The sequence below is a fragment of the Chlorocebus sabaeus genome, chromosome 17 (assembly GCF_047675955.1).
Source record: "Chlorocebus sabaeus isolate Y175 chromosome 17, mChlSab1.0.hap1, whole genome shotgun sequence".
Taxonomy (NCBI): Eukaryota; Metazoa; Chordata; class Mammalia; order Primates; family Cercopithecidae; genus Chlorocebus; species Chlorocebus sabaeus.
This window is the reverse complement of record NC_132920.1, coordinates 59,858,865-59,871,213: the sequence shown is the minus strand read 5'-3', so window position 1 is coordinate 59,871,213 and position 12,349 is coordinate 59,858,865. Positions and strand designations below refer to the sequence as shown.

The 12,349-nt window shown below is 40.5% G+C and overlaps 1 protein-coding gene across 11 annotated transcripts in view; it reads left to right on the top strand.

The window, feature by feature from the left end:
• The window catches only part of DST (dystonin), a 486,601-nt gene that overhangs the window by 35,636 nt on the left and 438,616 nt on the right, over nt 1-12,349 (top strand). The gene's annotated exons all lie outside the window — the stretch shown is intronic.

The window sequence follows — 12,349 nt, the reverse complement described above, 5'->3', positions numbered from 1 at the left end:
CTCTTCTTTTTGTAATAGAAATGTCCTGGTTGTAGCTGGGCGCATGGTGAGTGAGCTAGAGACTTCATTTCCCAGCCTTTCATGCAGCCGTGTGTGACTCTTTGGCTAAGTTGTGGCCGACTGGATATACTTGGAGGTGATATATACACTTTCTAGGTCAAACCCTTAAAAGAAAGCAGCTTGCCTCCCATAGCTCCTTTCTTCTCATGCCTGGGAAGGAACTGTGGTGGTAAGCTAACTTCAACCCTGTGGGCAAGTAATATTGGAGGGGAAGGCTGAGCAGTGATAGAGTAGGATCTTGGGTTCTTGGATCCCTTGGATACTGGGATCTTATTTGAATAGCTGTACTTTTGGATCTCTTTGTTACAGTAGCTAGCCTGTATCTTACTACGCTTTTTATCTCATTACAATGCAGTGTAAACAGTCTATATTTTTGTTGTTTTTATCAAAATTATTGTGTGTTTATATAATTGCTGTAAAAATAACCACATTGATTGAACTGGTGCAGAGCAGAGTGTTTAGTATATATATCCTTTTTTTTTTTTTTCCCCTGGAGACAGAGCCTCACCCAGGCTGGAGTGCAGGAGTGCAATGGCGCGATCTCAGCTCACTGCAACCTCTGTCTCCTGGGTTAAGCAATTCTCCTGCCTCAGTCTCCCAAGTAGCTGGGATTACAGGTGCATGCCAAAATGCCTGGCTAATTATTATATGTAGTAGAGATGGAGTTTCACCATGTTGGCCAGGCTGCTCTCAAACTCCTGGGCTCAAGTGATCTGCCTACCTTGGCCTCCCAAAGTGCTGGGATTACAGGTGTGAGCCACCTTGCCTGGTCCAAATATATATATCCAAATATATGTAGGAGTTTAGCAAATGATAAAGATGGGCATTTGAAATCAATAGAGAGGCACTAATAGTTGTTAAAGTTGTTGGGTGATGGGTACTGAAGGTTCTTTTTTAAATCTTTTTATATTTTGGAATTTTCTGTAATAAAAAGTTAACACATTTAGGAAATTTAAAAATGAATAAAATAAATTCATTGGAGAAAGGATAGTTCCGTAGATGATGCTCCCCACTTGGCAGGAAATAAAATTAGTTTTGTCTCTCACACTATACTTAAAAATTAATTTCAGATGGATTAAAATGTACATATGATTAATTCCAGATGGATTATAAGTGTACATTTACAGGACTTAAAAAAATAGAAGGTATAGGGGAATGTTTTATAATTTTGCAGTTGGGAAAAGCTTTCTAGGACAAACATTTAAAAGTCATAAAGGAAAAGATTGGCAGTTTTGAATAAAAGAATTCTAAACTTATGTACAACAAAATGAAAAGACAGATTGCAACCTAGGCAAAAATACTTGCTGCATATGTAGTAAATTATTTTATTCATATTATATTAAAAAAACTTCTCAAATCAGCAAGACATGTAAGTTGTACGAAAATGAGCAAAGGATGTGAACAGACAATTCAGAGAAGAAAACAATTCAGAGAAAAAAATGGCTTACAAAAATATAAAAAATAAAAAAATTCAGACAATTCAGAGAAAGAAAAAGACTTATAAAAATATACAAAGATTTCTAACTTTACTAATAAATAATGCAAATTAAAACTCACTCCATCACCCAGGCTGGAGTGCTGGAGTGCAGGAGTGCAGTGGCGCGATCTCAGCTCACTGCAACCTCTGTCTCCTGGGTTAAACAGTTCTCTCACCTCAGTCTCCCAAGTAGCTGGGATTAGAGGTGCATGCCAAAATGCCTTTTGTCCAACACATAGGCAACAGATATAAAGATTTATATTATCCAGTGTTGATGGAGATAATATAATTAAAAAGGCACTTTCACAGTGTTGCTAGAAGTGTGATTTGGTACATTTTTAGGAGACAAATTTGGTACCTGTAGTATCTCTCAAACTTTTTCCTATGGACTGGAAATACCACTTCTAAGTAAAGAAGATTTAACTGAAGATATTTTGTTTATTCCACTGTTTATACTGGAAAGAAATGAAAATGTCCAAATTGTAGTCAGTAGGAGAATAGTTCACTAAAGTATGGAACATGCATAAACTAGAAAATTATTCAGTTGTAAAAAAGAGGGTGCGGTGACTCATGCCTGTAATCCCAGCACTTTGGGAGGCTGAGGTGGGTGGATCACTTGAGGTTGGGAGTTTGAGACTGGCCTGGCCACCATGGTGAAACCCTGTCTCTAATAAAAATACAAAAATTAGCTGGAAGTGGTAGCACATGCCTGTTATCTCAACTACTCAGGAGGTTGAGGCAGGAGAATCACTTGAACCCGGGAGGTGGAGGTTGCAGTGAGCCGAGATTGTGCCACTATATTCCAGCTTGGGCGACAGAGCAAGACTCTGACTCAAAAAATAAAAAAAGAATGTATTCCTGAAATGTTATAAAAAGAGCAACATAGAAAACATATATATGAAACAAGATCCCATTTTTGTTGAATTGTTTTTATAGGAGAAGTCAAGGTGATAGGTACTAATATCACAGTGATTACTCTAGAGGGATGTATTTGAAGGTACAAAACAGGGACATTCACACTTATTTATGGGGTTCAAAAAACGGTTGCAATTATAGGTAGATTTAAGTTTCTAATTGTTTTTTTCTGAAATTTTCAGACAAGTAGATCTTTAAAAAGGAAAAAATCAAACCCTAAGCATATTGAGAATCTATTTTGTGCTCAAACATAAGTAGGAGCAATGAAGGACACAAAGATGAAAAATAAACTGTCCCTTCCCTTCATATCCATGATAAGTCAAACTGTGATAAGTGCTATAAAAAAAAGCCACATTGGAATAAACTTCTTTTAAATCAGTCTACTGGGAACAGTCAACAGGAATCATATGATTCAGGTTAAAAAGGTCATAGCTCTTGCCTAAATAACTGCAAGAGGGGCAAGAGAAGGTAACAAAAATCTCTTCAAAGCTTTTAGCTACTGATCTAGATTCAATAACATCATCTTAGGAAAAGGAGTCAATACAAGGTGACTTCTTATGCACAGTTTATGCAGATATCCATGTAATGCATTGTCAAAGAGCAGAAGTGAACAGTAAAAAACGTTGTAGCCACCACAAAATGGACTAGCCACAAGCATTTCTCACAAACCTTTGATTAACCATCTTTGTTTAAAACCTGCTTCTGTTGGCTTCCCTGCTGCTTTTTCTCTGTCTTTACTCAGTATAAACTATCAGAAGATTTTAGGTCATGAAAATACTTTTTCTCCTTTCATGCTAAGTGTCTTCAGAGTAAGCAGATTTTTGAGAGAGAAAGTGCTGCCAGAAAAAGCACTTAAGATTTGAACACAGACCAAATACACATTTGGTCTATGCAAGGGCAATGGTTCAGCCCCCAGACAGAGTGCAGGAGTGGTCAGTCCTTTCTGGCATGTATCCTCAGTGGGCTGTTGCTGTTCTTGAGAAATACCTGGTCCTAGCGGTGTGTGCTAGGAGCCTCTACCTGTTTTTTTTTTTTTTCTTTCTTTTTTTTTTAGCATGCCTGGGGCTTGATGGTGAGTCTTGGTAAGCATCCATTTCCTGACTGCTGGCATGGGGAGCCCAGTGAATGCTGTTTCCCTACCTTAGTAATGTAGCTTACCTTTGGGACTTGAAATCCTGCCTGGAACTCCAGCCCAAAAGCCTGAATAGCTTCTCTGTGTGTGTGTGTGAGAGAGAGAGAGAGAGAGACAGGATCTTGTCTCAGGGCTGTAGTACAGTGGCCCCATCATGGCTCACTACAGCTTGACCCCCCGGGCTCAGGAGATCCCCCCACCTCAGCCTCCCAGGTAGGTGGGACTACTGGTGTGCGCCACCATACCCAGCTAATTTTTTGTAGTTTTTGTAGAGACAGGGTCTCACTATGTTGCCCAGGCTGGTCTCCTGGGCTCCTGGGCTCAAGCGATCTGCTTGTCTTGGCCTCTCAAAGTGCTGGTATTACAGGCATGAACCACTGCACCCAGGCCTTGAATAGCTTTCATTAAGTTCAGGCACTGGCAGGGGTGATGCTCAAGATATTTAACAACCAGTAGAAAGTGAGCACTGAGCAGTCAGAACAGATGCCAGCTGAAGGTCCAATACTTTGTAGTTCCTAGATCCTGGGGGAGGATCAGGAACTCTAGGGAGGGTGTGTGCAACAAGAGGACACTCAGGGGTCTTAGGGCTTCTACCCCTTATGGCTGCCCAGGTCCTGCTCTGCTTGAACTAATCACCTAGTGTCCTATGGCTCTTGTCTGCCTGGCTTTGAGGATTTGATTCATGGATCCTCTCATGTCTGTGCTGATGTATGAGCTCTTGCCTGTACATACTCATGACGCTTAGCCAACTTGTTTTACTTCCTCCCTATCACATATCTGCCATCTCAACTAGTCTGAACTATCTGAACCATCTAAACTATCTGCCATCTTCCCATCTGCCTTATGGCTTAGCCTGCCTGAGTCATGATAGGGTTGGCTTCAGTGCAGGAAATTCTCAGAGCAACAGTGTTAGGATTACGTTGTACTTGAAGACAAAGATATTACTGGAGAATAGTTTGTTGGGGATGCTATTGATATAGCTACCGTTTTAAGATTAGTTTGACCACTCATTTTTCCCTTACGTAAAGTGTTAGCAGTTCAGTTTGCATATACATTTAGGTCTTTATTCTGTCTTCGTGTCCTCTCCTGTGTCTTGAGTGGTTTCTGATATACTGCCTGATACATTGACTTTTGTCTCCAAAGACTGATTTTGTAGTGGTATTGAAAGTCACTTAAGGATGCCCTTGAAATAGACTCAGTTAGGACTTTGCTGTGACTTATTGCACATTAGCACACGTTTTTTTTCTTTCTTTTTTTCATCTTGTTTCTTACCTTTTTTTCTGTCCCTATCTTCACTCTCCACCCCTGTATTTTGTGCTGCACACTCAGTGGACTGCACAGCCTCATCTGTCTCGGTTGACTTTCCTTCCTGTGCTCTTTTTGTGGACCGCTTTCTTTTCTCATCATGCCCGCCTAGGCTGTCTTCTTATGATTAGTGTTCCTGGCCTTTGCTTAGTGTGAACATTTACCACTTCAGAAATCTTGCTGTTTGGGTGCTATGTGGCTTCTTAGAATTTGCAGTTGGGAAGTTGTAAATGTCCCATAAAACATGCTTTTTTATTTTATATTTCCTAGCTGCTTGTCTTGAGAAGGATGTTATCTTAGAAATACATATACTTAATCCAAGACTCTTTTTATTTGTCGACATGGTCACTAGTGATAATGTCTGTGAGTAGTATCTTAGAAAAGGCTGCATGCAAACAGATTGTGCTCACATTTAAAGACTCATCTATAAAATCCCTTGGTCTATAATTATGAAGGCTGGGTTATGATTTGCTGGTGGCACAGCTATTTATAGAGTCTGTCATTGCGCATGACTGTCTGTGCCCAGGGCTGTGGGCCCGTCGCTGAGAGGAGCTGAGCTCTGGCTGCCGCAAGAGCAGATTGCACTGACTGCTGCTCCTGTTTCTCAGTCAGCCTTCCTCATTTGCCCTCCTTAGCTTTGAATGGAGCTTTTTTCTCCCTAGAACTCTTGTCTATTCCCACTTTGCTTTTTCATATGGTTACTGTTACCTGTTTCTGATGTGTATATTGCCCAGTGTTTTGCTGTTACTCTCATTTTTTGTATTGATGAATTTCCTGTCCTCTAGAAGCTCTTTGTTGCTGAATCTTTCTTGTCATTGAATGTTAAATATGGTTCATAAGTTATTGATGGCACTGTTTCGGAAATCAGACTGTTTGTTTCAGGTCAGCTTCCCAGGAAAATAGACTTTGAGATGGAGACTCTATGCAGGAGATTTACTGGGGAATGCCCTCGGGAAAAACACCCTAAGATAGTGAGGGCCAGGGAGCAGTCGAATTATGTTGCATATGCAGATGGTCCTAAGATCCCACAGGAAGTTTCAGAGTTGTCCCTAGTTGAAACTATCACTAGCCCTTCCCTGTCGAACAGCATTGGCCTGGGGGATGGGATGTGAAAGCTAGCTCTTAGGCTGGAGGGCAATTCCCAGCTAAAAGCCATGCTGCCACCCTCTCAGCAACTGGCTCAAGGAATGGGGGAAAATGTGGGGGATGCTCCACATTATCCAGACTTGTCATAGTTTTGAATGTTGTGCAATTTCTACCCTCCTTTAGTTTTAACATAGATGCAATGTTGGTTCCATACTTAATATGGGTGCATTGTTTGTTCCATACTTAATATGGATGCATTGTTGGTTCCATAAATATGCCTGAAAGCCAAGCATATTTATTTTCTTTTTATGGTTCATTTTGGTACAAAACATGAAGTTGATGAATTCAGTCTAAGAAAAAATAGAGTGTAGGCCAATTTCAACAGAATAAACCCTGCCTTACTGAACAGCCACTCTTCATAAAAGTCTGCTGTCACTCACTGGCTGATGAGTTTATCCCTAAAAACCAAAGCAGGAGATGAGAAGGATAAAGGATTGAAATCTATTGTGCCAAAAGCAGTAGGGTTGATAAAATTTGTGCAGACTTTTGCCTGGTATTTGCAGTCTAAATATAAAGAAAATCATCAGATTAGAAAAATAATCCAACTGCATCATCTATGTGTTTGATGAAATAACATAACAGATGCTGTTTGATCTGCCTAGAAACTACAAACAGATGGAGTAGACATGGCTGCCAGAGGGAAATTAGGCTGACCTTATATTTCACAGACTAGGTTGTTGACTGAGAGTACCGATTAGCAGACCAAAACATCAAGTCAAAATTATTTTTTAGTCTATGTTAGAAACAGAGTGCTCAAGGCCCTACAGGATGCTATAGAGCAGGGGTTGACAACATTTTTCTGTGAAGGGCCAGATAGTAAGTACAGTATTTTTGACTTTGCAGGTCATATGATCTCTGTTGCAACTACTTAACTCTGCGTTTGTGGCAGAGAAGTAGCCATAGACAACATGTAAATGAATGGACGGGGCTGTGTTCCATGGAAACTTTGCAAAAACAGATACTGGGTCAGTTTGTCCGAAGAGCGATAGTTTGCTGACCTTTGGTGGAGAGCACATATTAGGTTGCTTGAGTTTCAGTCCTAGAGCAGATACTTAGAAAGTATTAGACAAACTTCTAAGTGTCCATTTTCTTATCTGTAAAATGGGCATTGAAATAGTATTTACCTACTAGGAATATTACAAGAAATAGTGAGATAATGCATGCATGTATTTGGCACATAGGGACTGCTTGGTAAGTAGAAATTATTGTTGTTTATGGAACTGTAAAGAATTAAAGAGAGTTGAATGTAGTTAGGAGCTGAACAATGCTGGAAAAGTGTTAAATGGGACTCAGATTCTGTTTGGCTATGTAATAAGATGTGTAAATGGAGCTCTTTTTATCTTAGTTTTGTTTGAGGCCCCAGTAGTTGTAGTCAGAAAGGCTCACATTGCCAGAGAGGGGAGTAGACCCCTATGTAGGAGGTAGCTATAAATTTGATTTTGCCACCAGCTCTGTGGTAGACTGTGTTTTGCTCACCAATGTCTGTGTTCTCTTATTCTCAGCACATAACTAATTTTTTAGCTTCCCTTGCAACTTGGTGATGACCTTGTAACTGGGTTCTAGTTAATGAAATGAAAGAAATGATGTGTGCCATTTACAGTTCTGGTGTACCGAAACCATGCACACAATCCTGGCCCTCGTTTCCATAATCCAGCAGAGCGGAGAGGATATTGAGGACCTAAAAAGCCATAGATGGAAGGTGCCTGGTGTTCTAAATGACTCTTTGGAGCAGAGCACCACCCCCACTTGCTGATCTATGCCTGACACGAGCAAGGCATAAACTTTTATTGTGTTAAGTTCCTGAGGTTTTGGTGTTGCTTGCTATAGCCGTTAGTCCATGCTGACAGTTATAGTCAGCCATCACCAATTTTAGGTATATGGATAAAGACTAAGGTTTCAGCTGTGAGAGGTTAAAGAAGTGCTGTTCAGTAGAACTTTCTGTGAGAACACAAATGTTTTATCTGCATTATCCAATAAGGTCTCTACTAGTCACATATGGTATTGAGTACTTAGAACATGGCTAGTATGCCCGAGAAGTTGAAATTTTAATTTAAATTAATTAAAATTTAAATAAAAATATGTGGCTAGTAGCTACTCTGTTAGACAGGTCAGGATTAGAGACTAGGAAATGTCTTAGCAGTGTGCTGCGCCCCACCCCAAGCCTCCATAATAATTCCAAAGGGCCAGAGACTGTGGCTGGACCGCTGTTCTAATGGTGGAATGAGCAGAAAGGGCTGCGCTGGAAACAGCCTGCTGTCCCAGAATTTGCTGGGGCAAAGGATACGTGAGTATTTCTCACGGCTGTCTTGGGAGAAAGAGCCTGGAGTCACTTTAAAGCCTGTCTAGGAGGAAACCAGAAGGAGTGATGTGACATCATTGGAATGGTATGCTTTTGTGACTAGAAGTGGTTGGGAGACTTTTTAATTATCTGAGAATGACCAGAAAAATTATAGGATCTACACAAAATCTTATGTAGTGTTGAGAGAAAAGGAACCCCTCATTGTGGATTTCAGAGGTCAACAGGAAAGAAAATGTAGTTTTTTTCTGAGTGTACACTATGATCCCTGCTTGGGCTAATCTAACGTTTATAATTAAAAAGCACTTAAAACTCTTTAAAGGAGAAGATGCTGTATCTCAAGTAGCTTCAACTTGTAGTCTTCGTTTAGTCTTTTCCCCACCCCCATCCAAGACTGTGTTTAGTGTCTTAGGCTCATTTGAAAGCAGAATCAGAGACATACTATATTTTAAGGCATGTTGTATGTATAATTTAATGGAAATCAAAGAAAAGGATCCGTATGAGGGTCTGGCTTTACATGGATAGAACTGGAAGTTGGTTACAGATTAAAGGCCTCACTCCTTGCAGTAGCAAGATGCCATAGGAATGACTTCATTTTACTCCACTAGATGCTTCTTTTCCTTTTGCCTGTTTCACTTATGATTTCTGGCCCCTGATAGCCTCAACCTATACCAGGGGCACACAGTTTCCATGAATCCTTCTACGTCCTTGTTACTCAAGTTTGGTCTGCAGACCAGCAGCATCAGGATACTCTGGGAGCCTGTTAGAAAAGCAGACTCTCAGGCCCCAATCAGACCCACTGCATTAGAATCTGCATTGGGTGATCCATGTACATATTAAAGTTTGAGAAGCACTGATCTGTAGAATTAATTCCCTCCCTTCCTCCTTCCCTTCCTCCCTTGCAACCTCTATGCTAAGCAGCCCAGGCTCTCAGTTTTCCTCAGACTCTCAAAGGAAAAACTCTGATAGACACAGCCTAAGTGTAAAGACCCAGCAACCGTAGCTGGAGCAGTGTGAGGCTACGGTAGAAAACATGCTTCCTCAGGCAGCAGGGACAGTGGGTGGAGCCTTTTGTTTAAGAAGGGAATGCTTGACATTATTAAGAGATTTTAAAATATTTTCATTTACAAAACTGCACCTAAGTTGTAATTCATTTGCAATTTAGAAAACATTAAGGCTTTCTGGTTGCAAGTCAGAGCTTCTTACCAGAAGAAACTAATAAGCAGTTGATATAATATCAGTCAATACGAAAGAAACACTGTATTACTAACCTGTGAAAGTTTATCTAAAATAAATGTACCGGCCGAGCGCGGTGGCTCACGCTTATAATCCCAGCACTTTGGGAGGCCGAGGTGGATGGATCATTTGAGGTCAGGAGTTCGAGACCAGCCTGGCCAACATGGTGAAAACCCATCTCTACTAAAAATACAAAAACTAGCCGGGCATGGTGGTATATGCCTGTAATTCCAGCTGTTTGGGAGGCTGAGGCAGGAGAATTGCTTGAACCCAGGAGGTGGAGGTTGCAGTGAGCTGATAGCATGCCACTGCACTCCAGCCTGGGTGATGGAGTGAGACTGCATCTCAAAATGAATAAATAAATAAATTAAATTAAATTAAATTAATGTACAATTCAGCTAGGCACAGTTACTCACACCTGTAATTCCAGCACTTTGGGAGGCTCAGGTGGGAGGATTTCTTGAGGCCATAAGTTTGAGACTAGCCTGGGCAACATGTGAGACCTTGTCTCTTTAAAATATTAAGTGGATGTAGTGGTGCATACCAGTATTCCCAGCTGCTCAGGAGTCTGAAGAAGGGGGATCTCTTGAGCCCAGGAGCTCTAGGCTACAGTGAGCTATGATCACACAACTGTTCTCTAGCCTGGGCAACCGAGTGAGACCTCATCTCTATAAAATAATAAATAAAAAGAAATGTGCAGTTCCTTAGACTTTTCCAAAACAGACTATTTGTTGTCATCATACCTCCAGGGACCAATGTTCTATACCAAACAATGACTAGTTATTAGAAAAGATTTTAAAAAGGTAACATTTTGCCCCACTTTTACTTGCCAGGGAATACATTCTCTCTGAAAACAGAAAGGTATCTTCTAGATACATTATTTTCCCCCCCTGCTGACAAAGTGGCTTCCAGGACAAATCTTTTAATGTAGGGTTATTGAAACAACAAACAGCTAAATTGCTCTAATCCTGAGGGTCCCCCTGCATATAGCACAATGGGATACAGTATTATTATGACCAAAACTACTCACTCGCCACACAGTAAGGGACAGGACCTTTGGTTTCTCAGACTGTACTCACGTGATGGTGGCATCAGCATCACTGGAGGATTTGTCAGGAATGCAGATTCTTAGCACTATCCCAGACTTACTGAATCAGAAACTCCGAGGGTGTGGTCCAGGAGTCTGTGTTTTAACGAGCCTTCAAGGTCGTTCTGATGCTTGATGAAGTTTGAGAACCAGTGAGTCAGGGTAGTGCAAACTCCTATAGCAAATATACACTCATTGGCTCAAACAAAATACAAATGTATTTGTTGTTTATTTAAAGGTGCAGATGTGGGTAAACAGGTTGGTAGAGTGGCCTCTTTCCTGTAGTTATTCAGGGACTTGGGCTGATGGACGCACTGTCATCTTCATTGTGTGACTTTCAAGGTTGCTTCAAAGGTCATGCCGGCCAAAAGAGGAGAAGAGCATGGAGAAGTGGCTGTGGGAAGTGTTTATATGCTAGGTCCAGAAATGGCTTACATATATACACATTTCACTGGCTAGAGCTCAGTCACATGGCCTTATCTAACTGCAAGGGAGGCTGGGAAATGTAACCTAGCTTGTGACCAAGAAAAAAAAAAGGCAAACATAGTTAAAAGACAGAATTATAAAAGAAACCAATTACATTGAAATGTAAGTTATTAGAAATATTTTTGACAGCAGTATAGGTACTTTTTAATTAATGCATTGAATAACAAGATCTAGTGGTGTTACAGGAAAGGAGTCCTAATTGAGACCCCCCAGAGAAGGTTCTTGGATCTCCCACAAGAAGGAATTCAGGGTGAGTCCCTAGAGTAAAATGAAAGTAACTTTATTAAGAAAGTAAAGGAATAAAAGAATGGCTACTCCATAGACAGGGCAGCCCTGAGGACTACTGGTTACACATTTTAATGCTTTTTTCTTGATTATATGCTAAACAAGGGATGGATTATTCATGCATCCCCCCTTTAGACCATATAGGGTAACTTCCTGACCTTGCCATAGGATCTGTAAATTGTCATGGCAGTGGGGGGAGTGTAGCAGTGAGGATGATCATAGGTCACTCTTATTGCCATCTTGGTTTTGGTGGGTTTTAGCCAGCTTCTTTGTTGCAACCTGTTTTATCAGGAAGGCCTTTATGACCCGTATCTTGCATCTTGTGCTGACCTCCTGTCTCATCCTGTGACTTAGAATGCCTTCACTGTCTGGGAATGCAGTCCAGTAGGTCTCAGCCTCATTTTACTCAGCTCCTATTTAAGGTGGAGTTGCTCTGGTTCAAATGCCTCTGACAGTGGCACATTTACTAACTACTGTGATTTTGAAGTAACAAGTATAAACAGTATTTCAAGAGATCTGCAGCCACTACAACTTAATATTTAAATCTATGATGACTTTTGGTGGCAAAAGTCATAGGTACTGTTAATGATACCAGGTTTATGGCCTACATTCATAATCGAGCCATGTTTTAATAAAATTTCAATTATAAGTTATTGAAAATCAAAGAATACTTTTTTCTGCATACAAGTTCATGGACTGCCCTCTTCATCTCCCTCAAATTTTATCCATGGATCAAAGAGCTTCTACTGTACACTTTATTTCTAGCCTGGGATGAGGGGAATCATTTGATTTTTTAATGGAGCATTATAGATTTTATAAGCAGCAGCTTATTGAGCTTTATAATATTTACATATGGTAAAATTTATATCTTGCATAACACAAAAGTAACATATATATACGTGTGTGTGTGTATATATATATACA